The 12,326-nt window shown below is 42.9% G+C and overlaps 1 protein-coding gene across 7 annotated transcripts in view; it reads left to right on the top strand.

The window, feature by feature from the left end:
• Lar (tyrosine-protein phosphatase Lar) overlaps positions 1-12,326 on the top strand; it is a 571,867-nt gene that overhangs the window by 24,350 nt on the left and 535,191 nt on the right. For 6 of the 7 annotated variants that reach the window (XM_065228154.1, XM_065228160.1, XM_065228162.1 and 3 more), the window contains exon 1: positions 442-1,094. The exons of the other annotated variant lie outside the window; for it this stretch is intronic. The gene's annotated coding sequence lies outside the window, so the exon portion shown is untranslated. Of the gene's footprint in view, positions 1-441; positions 1,095-12,326 lie in introns of those variants that run through there. 7 annotated transcript variants of the gene reach the window in all.

The following is a 12,326-nucleotide window of genomic DNA, read 5'->3' as shown; positions in this document are numbered from 1 at the left end:
ATATAAAATTATATATTAAACATGTTTGAATCACTCTAAAATATTTTATTTTTTAGACATTATATTGAACGCAAAATGTGATCTCAGGTTGGTTACAATTTTAATCTAAAAAAATCTTTGCGAACGGTTTTGTATAGGGTCACCCCACTGTGCGTTGGTGTAACACATCATACCGCATATTATTCTACAAAATACATTACTGAACCACTAATTCATACGATTCAAATCCACACCCCACTCAACGGTCGTTTTGAATGTTTCCGAAACAAGAGAGTGCGTTCACGGCCGCCTCACGTACAAATGCGCATGTGCGTTCAAACAAGCATCAAAACAGAACCACTTTTGACAGATTGCACCAACACAGCGATCGCGGCCGTATCAAAATAATTTTTAACTTGTCGTGTGCGCTGGTATGCGTCTGGCAATTCATCCGTCGGGATAATTTTCGTGTTTTCGTTCGGAGTCGCTTGATGTTTTGTCTAAAAATTGATTGGATTTTCGGTGAAAATTGTGTTCAGATCCGCGGAAAAGATCCCTTATGGCTTGTGCGACAGTAATCGATTGAAAGTTTCTCTTGGACAGTTGATTTCTGGTGTGAAAATCGATCCTTTTTAGTCAGACTGCTGACTAGTGCCCCGTGCTCCTGCTGGACATCTTGAGCAATCCGTATACATTTCTATGCTGAGTGTAGAATACCAAGAGCTGTGTGTACCGTCGAGAGTAAAAATATTGATTTTTTCCGCTATTATCTCGCAGTGAATATCTCCTCTATTGATGGGTGAAATTTATGTGATCCGGAAAAAGAATGCCTCGGCGAGATAGATGCCTGCAAGGTTGAAGAGGTGGAAAAGTTGCGCCCCGGTGATGGGACTGTGCTGATAGTGAAGTGGGAATAATATTACCTTACTGTGATTGAAAACGAAGCGGTCTGACCTGTTTGATTATGTGCGTGGGTGGTAGAAAGTCATTAGCATCTGGCAAGGGGTTGTGCGGGGACATACCGTCATTTTGGATTTAGAGTGATACACACTACAGATCGATTATCGGGTGCCAGTCAGCCAGCCAGTCAGTGGGATTCGTCAAAAGCCAGGAAGGTAGGTAATGGAATGAGGAGCAGAGAGATAGATGACTTCTGTATCACCAATGGATGCACGAACGAATGTTGTTGAAACGAGAAAGAGGCTTCAGCATCCATAGGGCAGAATGCATGTACAAAAGTTTGAATGTTTTTGGTTTGCGTAAATTTACGGATATTTCTTCCTGATTGATTCTGATATCACAATGTTTGATACCCTGAATGAGCTACCATTCACGTTATTGCGTTATTGCGTTATTGAAATTTGATGACTGTCTATTTCAAGCCTAAGATTGAACGGAAAATCAATGTTACTCGTATTGAACTAAGGCCTTCGTTCAACCCACTGAAGATTACATCGTTGTGGTTTGTACAGGAGAGCACGGTGTCTCTGGAAGAAAAACTCATGTGCTTATTATCTGGAAGAAATACTGGGTTTGCTTGAAGTCAACTTCGACAGAATTTACATCGTAGGAAATTTTAACGTCAATGTTGTTGTGAACCAGTGGTCTTACAACATCGCAGCTGACTACACAGCTACGACAATCGAACTTCTAGTGACAGACTCCCACAATCAATTGTGACTACGAGATCATTTATCTTACTGTGGACACACGCGTAAGAAAACTCACCCCACATAGAGTAGTATTCTGAAACTTTCGAAGAGTGGATCCAGTACACCTCCAAGTGAATTTTCAATCCAGAAACCATCAAGCTATCTTCGAATGCAGGGATATCAACTTGAATGCCGAGCTGGTAACGACCGAGCTACAACGTCTTCTAGAACGGCATGCTCCGCAAATAGCAATTTTCGCTCGTGATCAGCGTACTCCATGGATAACAAACGAGATCGTACCAGCCGTGGCGCTCAGGGACCAAACTTTACAAGAGAAACCCGAACATAATCAGAGATAATTATCATTGAAAGTACTACTGCGTAAACAGTCATATTTTTTAGCTTTTTCGGCTAAAACTTCTGTTCAAATAAATAGTTTTAATTGGTGATAGACAAATATTCAAATACGACTCCTCTAGAGTGAAGCGAAAGTAACCGTGCACCGTCAAAAAACGTATTATTGTCGGATCGTATTCTGTCCGTGTGTTCTACACATTTATCACCACCTGTGCTGTGCACCAAGCCCATTATTGTTCGGAGAAGGGATGGAAGTTCTGATATTCTTGGACTGCCGAACTATTCATTATAACCACGAATCCTGGCAGCCAGTCAATTGACGTGTGTGTGTGCTTTCCGCGTTTGTTTTTTCATCGATAGAATTAAGAGCTGGTGTTTCTACTCCTCTAAGTTAAATTCTAGAAAAAGTTTTAAAAATTATGCTAATTCTCAGAGATTTCCATCAGGGATCACGTTATACCAAGTAATGTACAGCAACAATAAAGTTGTACCCCTCGCAAAAACGCTGGATCCCCGATGAAGCGGCAGTTACGAAAAAAATAAATCTCTTGAACCTCCAACATCCAATCGTCCGATACAGCCACACCAAGAAGATGCGACCGAAGTAATACTCTTGAACCAGTTTTTTTTTGTCTAAGGTCACCAGCAACTGTCAGCAGGACAATCCGTTTATGTAGCCGTGGAACACTGTAGTGCCGATGATGTCAGACACAGATCAGATTTCAAACGTTTCAGGGTCGGGACACCGATGCTGCGAGCGTAGCAATGAAAATCTTCGAGATTAGTACTAGCGCCACCGGATCCGACAGCATCCCTTGGTTAAAATGCTGTATCCCTTAATTCTACCATTATCAGTGAACCTGTTTAACGCTGCCCTGAGGAAGCCCCTATTCCACTCATCACCCCCATCGAGCCCCTCCTGCCAGCGACCAGCAGTCGTCCCGACCCTGCGTTTGAGATGGGAGAAGGGGTCTTCCACATTCCTGCTATTGGCAAGTATGATCAACCGACGAATATATTATCGCCTGAAAGTTTCCAGCGGCCCTACTCGAACATCTTTCCTCCGTCAAGTGACATCTATCAGCTCCCAAATGCAACTATACGCTGAACCTTCCATTGTTCCCGAACAGCGGAGGTCGGACATAACGATTTACTACCAGAACGTTGGCGGTATGAACGGCCTCGTGGAAGATTATCATCTGGCCGTCATGGATCACTGTTACGACATTTTAGTTTTGACCGAAACATGGCTCAATTATCGAACCATTTCAAACTATGTCTTTGGTGCTGACTACGAAATATTTCGCTGCGATCGAAATACGAATAATAGTAGGAAAACTACTGGGGGAGGCGTCCTTATCGCAGTTAATTCTAAGCTGAAAGCAGAAGTTATCGAGGATTCCTGGAACACGCTTGAACAAGTGTGGGCGGCTATTCAACTTGGTGATCGTCAATTGCTTCTCTGTACAGTTTACATCCCTCCAGATCGAACCCGTGACTTGGAGCTTATTGACGCACATTGTCGATCCGTCTTGGTCGCTTCAGACAAAGCAGGCCCTTCCGACAAAGTTATTCCCCCTAATTCTGCGAGTCACGTGACTCTCTGTCACCGGTGAGGTGACAATTGTCACCTCGTGTGAGGTGACTCTCCGTGCAAATCAAATGGAGAGTCACCTCACACGAGGTGACTATTGTCACCTCACCGGTGACAGAGAGTCACGTGACTCGCAGAATAGGGGGGATTGTTCTTGGTGATTTTAACCTACCGGGCATTGCATGGACTCCAACCCATAGTGGTTTCTTTTGTCCTGATCACGAGCGTTCATCTTTCCACGTAGGAACCATCCATCTCCTGGACAGTTATAGTACCGCAATTCTGTCACAAATCAATGGCCTGTTGAATGAAAACAACCGCACCCTGGATCTCTGCTTTGTGAGTGCTCGTGATACAGCTCCTTTCCTCTCCACGGCACCCGAACCTTTAGTCAAGGAAGTGCATCATCACCCTGCTTTAGTTATCGTGATCGAAAATAATTGTCCATGATTTCACCAGCACTCCAAACGTTGTATCATATGACTTCCGTATAGCTGACCATCGCAGAATTGTCCATGTGCTGTCTAACCTAGATTGGGAGCAGCATTGCTGCACAAACCTTTTCTCACGTCTTGGCATATGTCATCGACAGACATGTTTCCAAAAAGATCATCCATATCGACTCTCGCGTCCCGTGGATGACGAAAGATCTTCGCTCGTTGAAAAGAACTAAGAAGGCTGCTCTCAGAAGATTTACTAAACTCCGCACACTGCCGCTGAAATGCTATTATGTCAGACTCCACCACGAGTATAAGCGGTTAAGTCGTCTCTGTTTTCAACGCTATCAAAGGAGGATTCAACGGCGGCTAAAATCACACCTGAAATCCTTCTGGAACTTCGTAAATGAGCAACTCAGGGAAGTCGGCTTACCCTCTTCCATGATTTTTAATGGTGAAACTGCTGGCAATCAACAAGGCATTTGCAACCTGTTCTCAGCCAAATTTGCTATTGTGTTTGAAGATGAGCAACTCTGCGCTAATCTCATTACTTCCGCGGCCAGTTATGTTCCTTTGGTCAACCAAACACTCAGCATGGTCGAAGCCACTACAGATACGATTTCTAGAGCAGCATCTAAACTTAAGACTTCAGCTAAGGCTGGACCCGATGGTGTTCCGTCGATTATTGTTAAAAAGAAACATCACTTGTCTTTTAGATCCACTGCGCCGCTTATTCCAGCGGCATCTTTCCGTCTTGCTGGAAGACTGCGGATACGTTTCCTGTTCATAAAAAGGGAAGCAAACGTGACGTAAACAACTACCGGGGAATCACGTCACTGAGTGCTGTATCAAAACTTTTTGAATTGGTTGTTACAGAGTCCCTAAATGCGCATTGAAAGCAATATCTAAGTATAGATCAACACGGATTCATAACTAGGCGTTCCACAACTACGAACCTGCTGTGCCTAACTTCTTACATCACAGACAGTTTGATTGCTCGAACCCTAACGGACGTTATCTACACAGATCTTACGGCAGCCTTCGATAAGATGAACCACGAAACTGCGATCGGCTTAGGATCGGTGGAAATCTTTTGAGATGGTTTCGTTCATACCTCACGGAGTGCCAATTGACAGTAATTTTGGGTACTTGTCGCTCAGCAAGCTTCTGCGCAAAGTCCGGTATACCTCAGGGTAGCCATCTGGGACCATTGGTATTTCTCCTTTACCTCAACGACTTTCACCATGTTAGCACAGGGCCACGATTATCGTTTGCAGACAATCTGAAAGTTTTTCTGCTCATCCGCTCACTCGCCGATTGCCGTTCTCTCCAAAATCAGATTGACATCTTTGCTGACTGGTGTAGTCTAACCCAGCTAAGTGTCCAGTTATTACTTTCTCACGCAAGAAACAACCGATTATTTTCAACTACAAGCTACTAGGCACGACTATTGAACGGGTGCATTGCGTGAAAGACTTAGGCGTTTTTCTAGACTCAAAGTTGACATACTCACACCATATATCGTATGCCGTCGACAAAGCGTCCAGAACTCTTGGCTTTGTCTTTAAGATTACTAAGAACTTCACAGACATTTACTGCTTGAAATCGCTCTATTGCTCTCTCGTACGATCTACGTTGGAATACTGCTCTGCAGTCTGGAACCCGAACTACAATAATGGGGCCAAGCGAATTGAATCTGTGCAACGATGTTTTCTTCGCTTCGCGCTTCTTAAGCTGCCTTGGAGATACCCACTTCTTCTTCCAAGCTACGAGAATCGCTGCCAATTGATCAATGTCGAGCCGTTACGTATCAGAAGAGATGTTTTCAGAGGCTTAACAGTCGCCGTTACTCTGCAAGGAAGAGTCGACTGCGAAGCAATTCTGCAACAAGTGAAGATTAATGTTCAACCTCGATCACTACGCAACAGTCTTATGCTGAGACTTCCACTTCTTCGAACTAATTATAGCTCAGAGATGAACCAGCCTATGGCTGAAAGTCTCTTTAATAAAGAAAGATAAGATAAGATAATTATAGCTTAGGGAGCGCTATTGCTTGCAGCGAGTGTTCAACCGAGTAACGTCGATGTTCGATTTCCACTTGACATGGAATATGCTTCGCCGAAGATTCTCTGCCTTTTTTGCTGACCGAAGGCACTTGACGCCCAACAGCTAGGTGTACAATTTAAGACTTATACATATTTAGTAACTTGACAATGCTTTCCTAGCTATTTTCGTTTGTAACTGTTGTATATGTAGTCTTGTATAATCTGTACTTTTTTTTTACAACACATCATTGGGACTATTTATAGTCTGGTGATGCAAACATAACAAATAAACAAATAAAATAAACAAACGCAATAGTTGATGCAAGAAGCTTCCCTGCTATCTGGAAAAGAGCTATCGTCACACTACTGCCTAAAACATCCAACGCATCTAAAACGAAAGACTTTAGGCCCATCAGCGTGCTACCGGCAATCTCGAAGGTTCTGGAGAAGATTCTACTTGTCCAGATCACAGGTTTCCTAAAAGCAACCGACCCACATCTTCTCGTCAAACATCAGTCCGGCTACAGAATATTCCATAGTACCACAACTGCAATGACAAGGTTTTGCATGATATTTACAACAACTTCGATTGCAACTTTTGTACTGTGATGGTTCTTGTGGACTTTTCCCTGGCCTTTAATTGTTCGAAGCACACTAAGTTGCAGCAAAAACTTCGTATGGAGTTTGGTTTCGACGACTATGCGGTTCAGCTTATCGAATCCATCCTTGGGAACAGGAGCCAAGATGTTAGACATGGAAATAGAATATCCGCAGATAGAACACTTTTCGATGGTACTCCCCAAGAGTCGTGTCTCAGCGCAATATTGCTCAGCATGTATATCAACAGCCTACTTTCCAGGCTGAAATGTGAATGCCACTTGTACGTTGACGACCTTCAGATTTATATGTCTGGTCCTATCGAAGATGTGGATAGGTTGGTGCAAGCAATCAACGACGATCTGGTGTCAATATATAACTGAGCAGTGGAGAACGGACTGTTTCCTCTGCAAAAACGGCCATGTAATTCCGAGATGTAACATTATATTCTGCGGTGAAACGATTGCCCTCAGCACCAAGGTCCTCAATCTGGGCCTGAAATTGGACAACAACTTGAGGTGGAAAGAGCACGTCAACGAAATAACCCTCATGGCGTACAACACCCTGCGAAAGTTTCATCGTTTTGGGCCGGTGCTGTCACAAGCAGTTCGTCTCAAGCTAGTGCAAGCAGTGATAATGCCAATGTTCACGTATTGTGACATAGTATACTACCCTGGCCTTGCTGCTGCATTGAAAGAATAGTTTTTCTTTTTTTTCCTTGGTTTGTTTTTTCCGTCGATCTTGTTTTCCGTGATGAGCACCAATGCTACCGACGTGCCAGGAAGGCAGCTCCCACACCTGGACCCTACCTATCGACCCATCAACTCATGAACCGGGGACCAACGGCTTTACTTCCCATCCGAAGGAAGGCGTGATCAGAGATGTTATGCCTCAGAACATCCCGGCGGCGCCGACTGGGATTGAACCCAGGCCTGCTGGGGTGAGAGGTAATCACGCTTACCACTACACCACCGGCGCCGTTGAAAGAATAGTTGCACGCGTTTGTTCACCTTTGAGAGGTGGGATCTACGGCATATCAGCGGATACAGACACCTTGACTACAGTTTTCTCTACATGCGAACGGAAGAGGAGCTTTTCATCGAACAACATCCCGAGATAAGTTACTTCGGCAGACCACTCAACCCTTGTGCCATCCATGATTACATTACACGATGGAGCCGGTTTCAGATTGGGCGTATGCCGATGGAGGAACATGATCACTTGTGAGGCATTGATTTTGATTTTCCACGTGGTGGCATAATCAGCAAAGGCGTTAAGGTATCGTTGAAGTTTGTTCGTTATTTCGCGAGGTATCCTTCCTTTGACGGCTATTGCGGTATCATCTGCGAACAGGAAAAACACGCAACCGTCTCCGAGGGGAGGAATGTCGGAAGTGTAAATGCTGTAGAGCAAGGGGCCGAGCAGACTGCCTTGTGAGACTCCTTCTGGGATGGAAAACGTGTTCGAAAGATAACCATTCAATGATACCTTAAACGACCTTTGCTGGAAGTAGTTACGGGTGATTTTAACCAGATGTAATGGGAAGTTGAAGTTACAAAGCTTGTACACAAGTCCGTCATGCCAAACATTGTCAAACGCCTTTTCAACGTCTAACAAGGCCATGGCTGTGGACTTGGATACAGCTTTGTTACTTCTGATGTTATTCATCACCCGTACTAGCTGGTGATTGATGGAGTGCCCTTTCTGAACCCGAGCTGTTCCGGAAGGAGAATGTTATTTTCCTCGACAAACTTGAGCAAACGATTGAGAATGAGTTTCTCGAATAATTTTCTCAGCGCTGATTGGTCTGTAGCTTGAAGGCAATGTTGGATCCTTACCGGGTTTGCGGATTGGTATGATTTTAGCTACTTTCCAGATGCTTGGAAAGTAGTGCAGTTCCAAACATCTGTTGAAGATAGCGGTTAGAAGAGACTGCACTTTCATGCTGAGTCTCTTCAAGATCAAATTGAATATACCGTCAAACCCTGGAGCCTTCATGTTCTTGGTGCATTTCAGCGCTGAGCAAATCTGTTGCACTGTAATCATATCCGCCGGAAGCACGACACAAGGGAAGGCATCTAGGTTTTGAACGCATTGTGCAACCTGATCTTCGAGCGGACTTTGGATAGTCGAGCCAAGCAAATGCGATGAAGCGAAATGTCCGCCGATCGCATTTTCTTTCTCCTGTGAGGTGATTAAGAGCCGATCGTCATCATTTTCGACTCTGAGAGATGGAACGGGTTTGGGATGAGTTTTCAGGACCTTGGCTACCTTGCAGAATGGTCTGGAGCGGTCGTCCAGATTCTGGAAAACACGCCCGAAACTCCAGTCCTCTGAAACTGGCGTCTACGAACATTTCTCAACCGAATCAGTAATTGGGTGTGGGAATCAATCGCAACAGTTTTTTGGATAGTTTTTTGAAGTATATTATAAATATTTTTTACAGCATTTTTTTTTTCAAATTTTGTTTTTTTTTTTTTTTAACAAGTACTGATGATCCTTGAGTCAATTCGTTGGTAATAAGCTTGACGGATCAGTGTTCACTCGGCTGTCGACAAAAGCAGGCCACTCTCGATGTGTGCTACGCGATCGTCTGTTTACTCGGCAGCAACCATTGTGTGGTTCTCCTCATTGTTCTTCATCAGCAGTTCTTTCGGTCGATGCGTCGTCGACTTTGGAAAGCAACCGTTTCGTGATGATTGTGTGAGTGCTAACCACGTTTTGCGTCCATTGCTGCAATGGACGCGCTCTGACCCTCGTTGGCGTACAACAATTTGCCATACAATGAAACTACTGGAAGCGGCTCCAGTTCTGATGGAGGAGGCTTTTTGGATAGCGGAAGATAAAGTGTTTATTGTGTTGTACCTTTTGACTATAGCTTTAAGATGTATTGTATAGTGACCATGAATCCTCGGCTCTGTTAAGTTAATTCGGTTGAGCCTTATCAAATAAATTAATATACAAAAAAAAAGCTTGACGGAAATTAAATCATTAGCACTATTTTTTAATTCTTGTGACCGAACATCAGTTTTTTGATTTGGGGTTACTTTGAGAATCCTCGTTGAATGTAGAAGAAATTGCGTGAAACTCAAATAATTTAGTTCTTGAAATATGCAACTTTGAATGAGTATATAATCAGAAAACATCATTAGTAATAAGAATATAACATTTAATTTGTGATGGCTATATGCTCGCTTGTCGCCCTTTTTGCAATGTCAGTTTTATACAGGGATTCCAAACTTTATATTAGTCGCTTATAACTTAATATTTTAAAATGACCAGTTTGATGGTTATATATCCTACGCAAGAGATTAAAAAAAAAACTTCTTCACAATTACCTTTGGCATAAGAACGGTCAAACTGCATTGCTTAGTGAATAAATCGAAGAAAATCTTGCAAACCTATGCCATCTTTCTTTTTCTTTTGAGAAAAACATCGATATCTCGCTTCCAATTTTGACAAGCAGAACTATGAATTTCAGTTATGTCTCCTTAGCGTTCCTAGAATAAATGATTCCGTAAGCCGCAAGCAAATCTGTCGCTCACACGTTTCTATCATCCCATCCCAGGTCGCATCAGAAGTAGCCTTCCACGAAGGATATTTTCTTTTCAATTTTCAGTGAATCGATAGACGTACAAGCCCAGCTCTTTAAGTCCCTCGGTTGTCGTTGCCGTTGCCGCAGCTCTTCAGTTGTGCTTCAGTTACTTTTCCACATGCTTGCGTCGTTCGCTCTCAGCCGTGCTCGGGATAGGGGCACTGGCTGACAAATTTTAATCGTGAACCCCAAAATATTCACCGCCACAAAGGGTACATGGAATGCGTGTCCTCTCGGGGCAGGCATTAGAATCCATTCGCAATGAACCGCAAAGACAAACGAACCTTTTGTACGGAGCAGTGAAAGCAAAAGGCGTGACTGGCGAGGCGCAGTGACCTACCATGGCCGCCGGAAGGGTTTATAATAAAATCATTACCATGTGCTTACCCGCACGCATGCAGATCGGCATAGGGTAAGTGTACCAATGGTGGTTGTTTCTCAAATCGGCAACATTTGTGGTGCGTTTCCAATGTGGTTTATGGGACTTCTGTGAATCATAACAGAGACACATCGTAACAGATGCCATATTGGGTACACTTACCCTAATGGTATATGGATATGATGTTACTTCCAACACTTCCCATGTTCATCTATGTTCATGTTCTGCTGTTTAAAAAATCCAATTGTTTAGAAAGGGTCCAACTTGTAGTATTGTCAGTTTGGAGAATGTATGCCAGAAATAGAAAAAGATGTTTAGTTTAGCCAGCACAAATTGCACTATAACGATGAAATGTAATGAGGTGCAGATGTTCACAGACCTGGGTTTGCTTTTGCTCTGTATTGAAATCGATTATGAAATCTGGAAATATGCTTACGAATAAACACTCCAGTTGGTTCTCCAGTTGTCGGTTCATTCAACATTTGGAACGTACATTTAGTTCTAGCAACATGATTTGGCATGTTATGCTAGTTAAATTTGTTTTAAGATACATTTGAAACATCCAAAAATGTAACTGTTTTCCTTTTTATTATCATTATTAGGCTGATGTAAATTATATTTTTATTTTATGTCACCCCCCTTCAAAAATAGCAAAATAAGCCATACTCAAGATCGAAAAAGTGTTTGCTTATTGAAGAAAGCAAACTTATTGGACGGTTGCTAGAAGCTTCAGCTGGTTTTTATCCGGCGTAAAAATTGTAACAACTTTTGCATTTTCCATTCATCAGGAAAGTATGCCAAATTGAAACAACTGTTTAATAATTCTACCAAGAAAGACAAAGTACTCAATGAGTGAAAATATTCATAATACGCTTTGTGTTGAAGGTCATGATCTAACGCATCAGAACAAACATATTATTGATTTGTGCACGGTGAAATCATTGATATTATTAATGTTTTCTAATCGACAAAACAGAAATATGCGTTTGCGATGAAATGGCGCATTAACCCATAAGAATAATATGGAGTCTTGACTCGTGACCTGAATGTGGCCCCTGAAATGTATGGACCCTTCAACTCATCGACTAGGCTATCAGAAGGCCATGCAATGCACGATTATTATCAAAACCATCGAACCAGTACCAGCCTAACCGAAGAATGTTCACTTTCACCACACTCTGACTACCTCATCCGGTTCACATCTGCCCATTCGGACCTCATTCCAAACCTGTCGATGAAAATTTTGCGGTATGTATCCATCCGACCGGGAAAACTATTCAAAACATAGTTGGAATAAAGAATTCCCAACTACTCCGAGAACATACCAATCTCTCAGACAGGTATACAACAAACCACTTCTAGGAGGAGGGGAGGTAATGTAAAGTATTTGTAATCATCGCCGGAGTGCTATTAGAGAATGCCAGTGCAGTGTCGGTCGGTTGTGGATCAAAATCAAAATTGCGAGGAAAACCGTCCTAGCGCGCGTTTCGTTCTGAAAGTAACCTCTTTCAGTTGCCACCTGTGCAGTTCGAAAGTGGACCAGCCAGCAGCCACAGTTGGATTGGAATTTTCAATTAAATGAATATTTGAAAATTCTAATTTATGTAAATTGTCGAGGTAATTTCAAGGCGAGCACTGAATTTCGGATGAGCGTTGGGATGAAATGTTATCAACTCTTGTACTTGGATAGG

This window comes from Ochlerotatus camptorhynchus, unplaced genomic scaffold (genome assembly GCF_037179485.1).
Source record: "Ochlerotatus camptorhynchus isolate MF236.1 unplaced genomic scaffold, CSIRO-AGI_Acam_v1.1 ptg000284l, whole genome shotgun sequence".
Taxonomy (NCBI): Eukaryota; Metazoa; Arthropoda; class Insecta; order Diptera; family Culicidae; genus Ochlerotatus; species Ochlerotatus camptorhynchus.
Note: the sequence above shows the minus strand (reverse complement) of the source record. Positions and strands in the feature narration are given on the sequence as shown.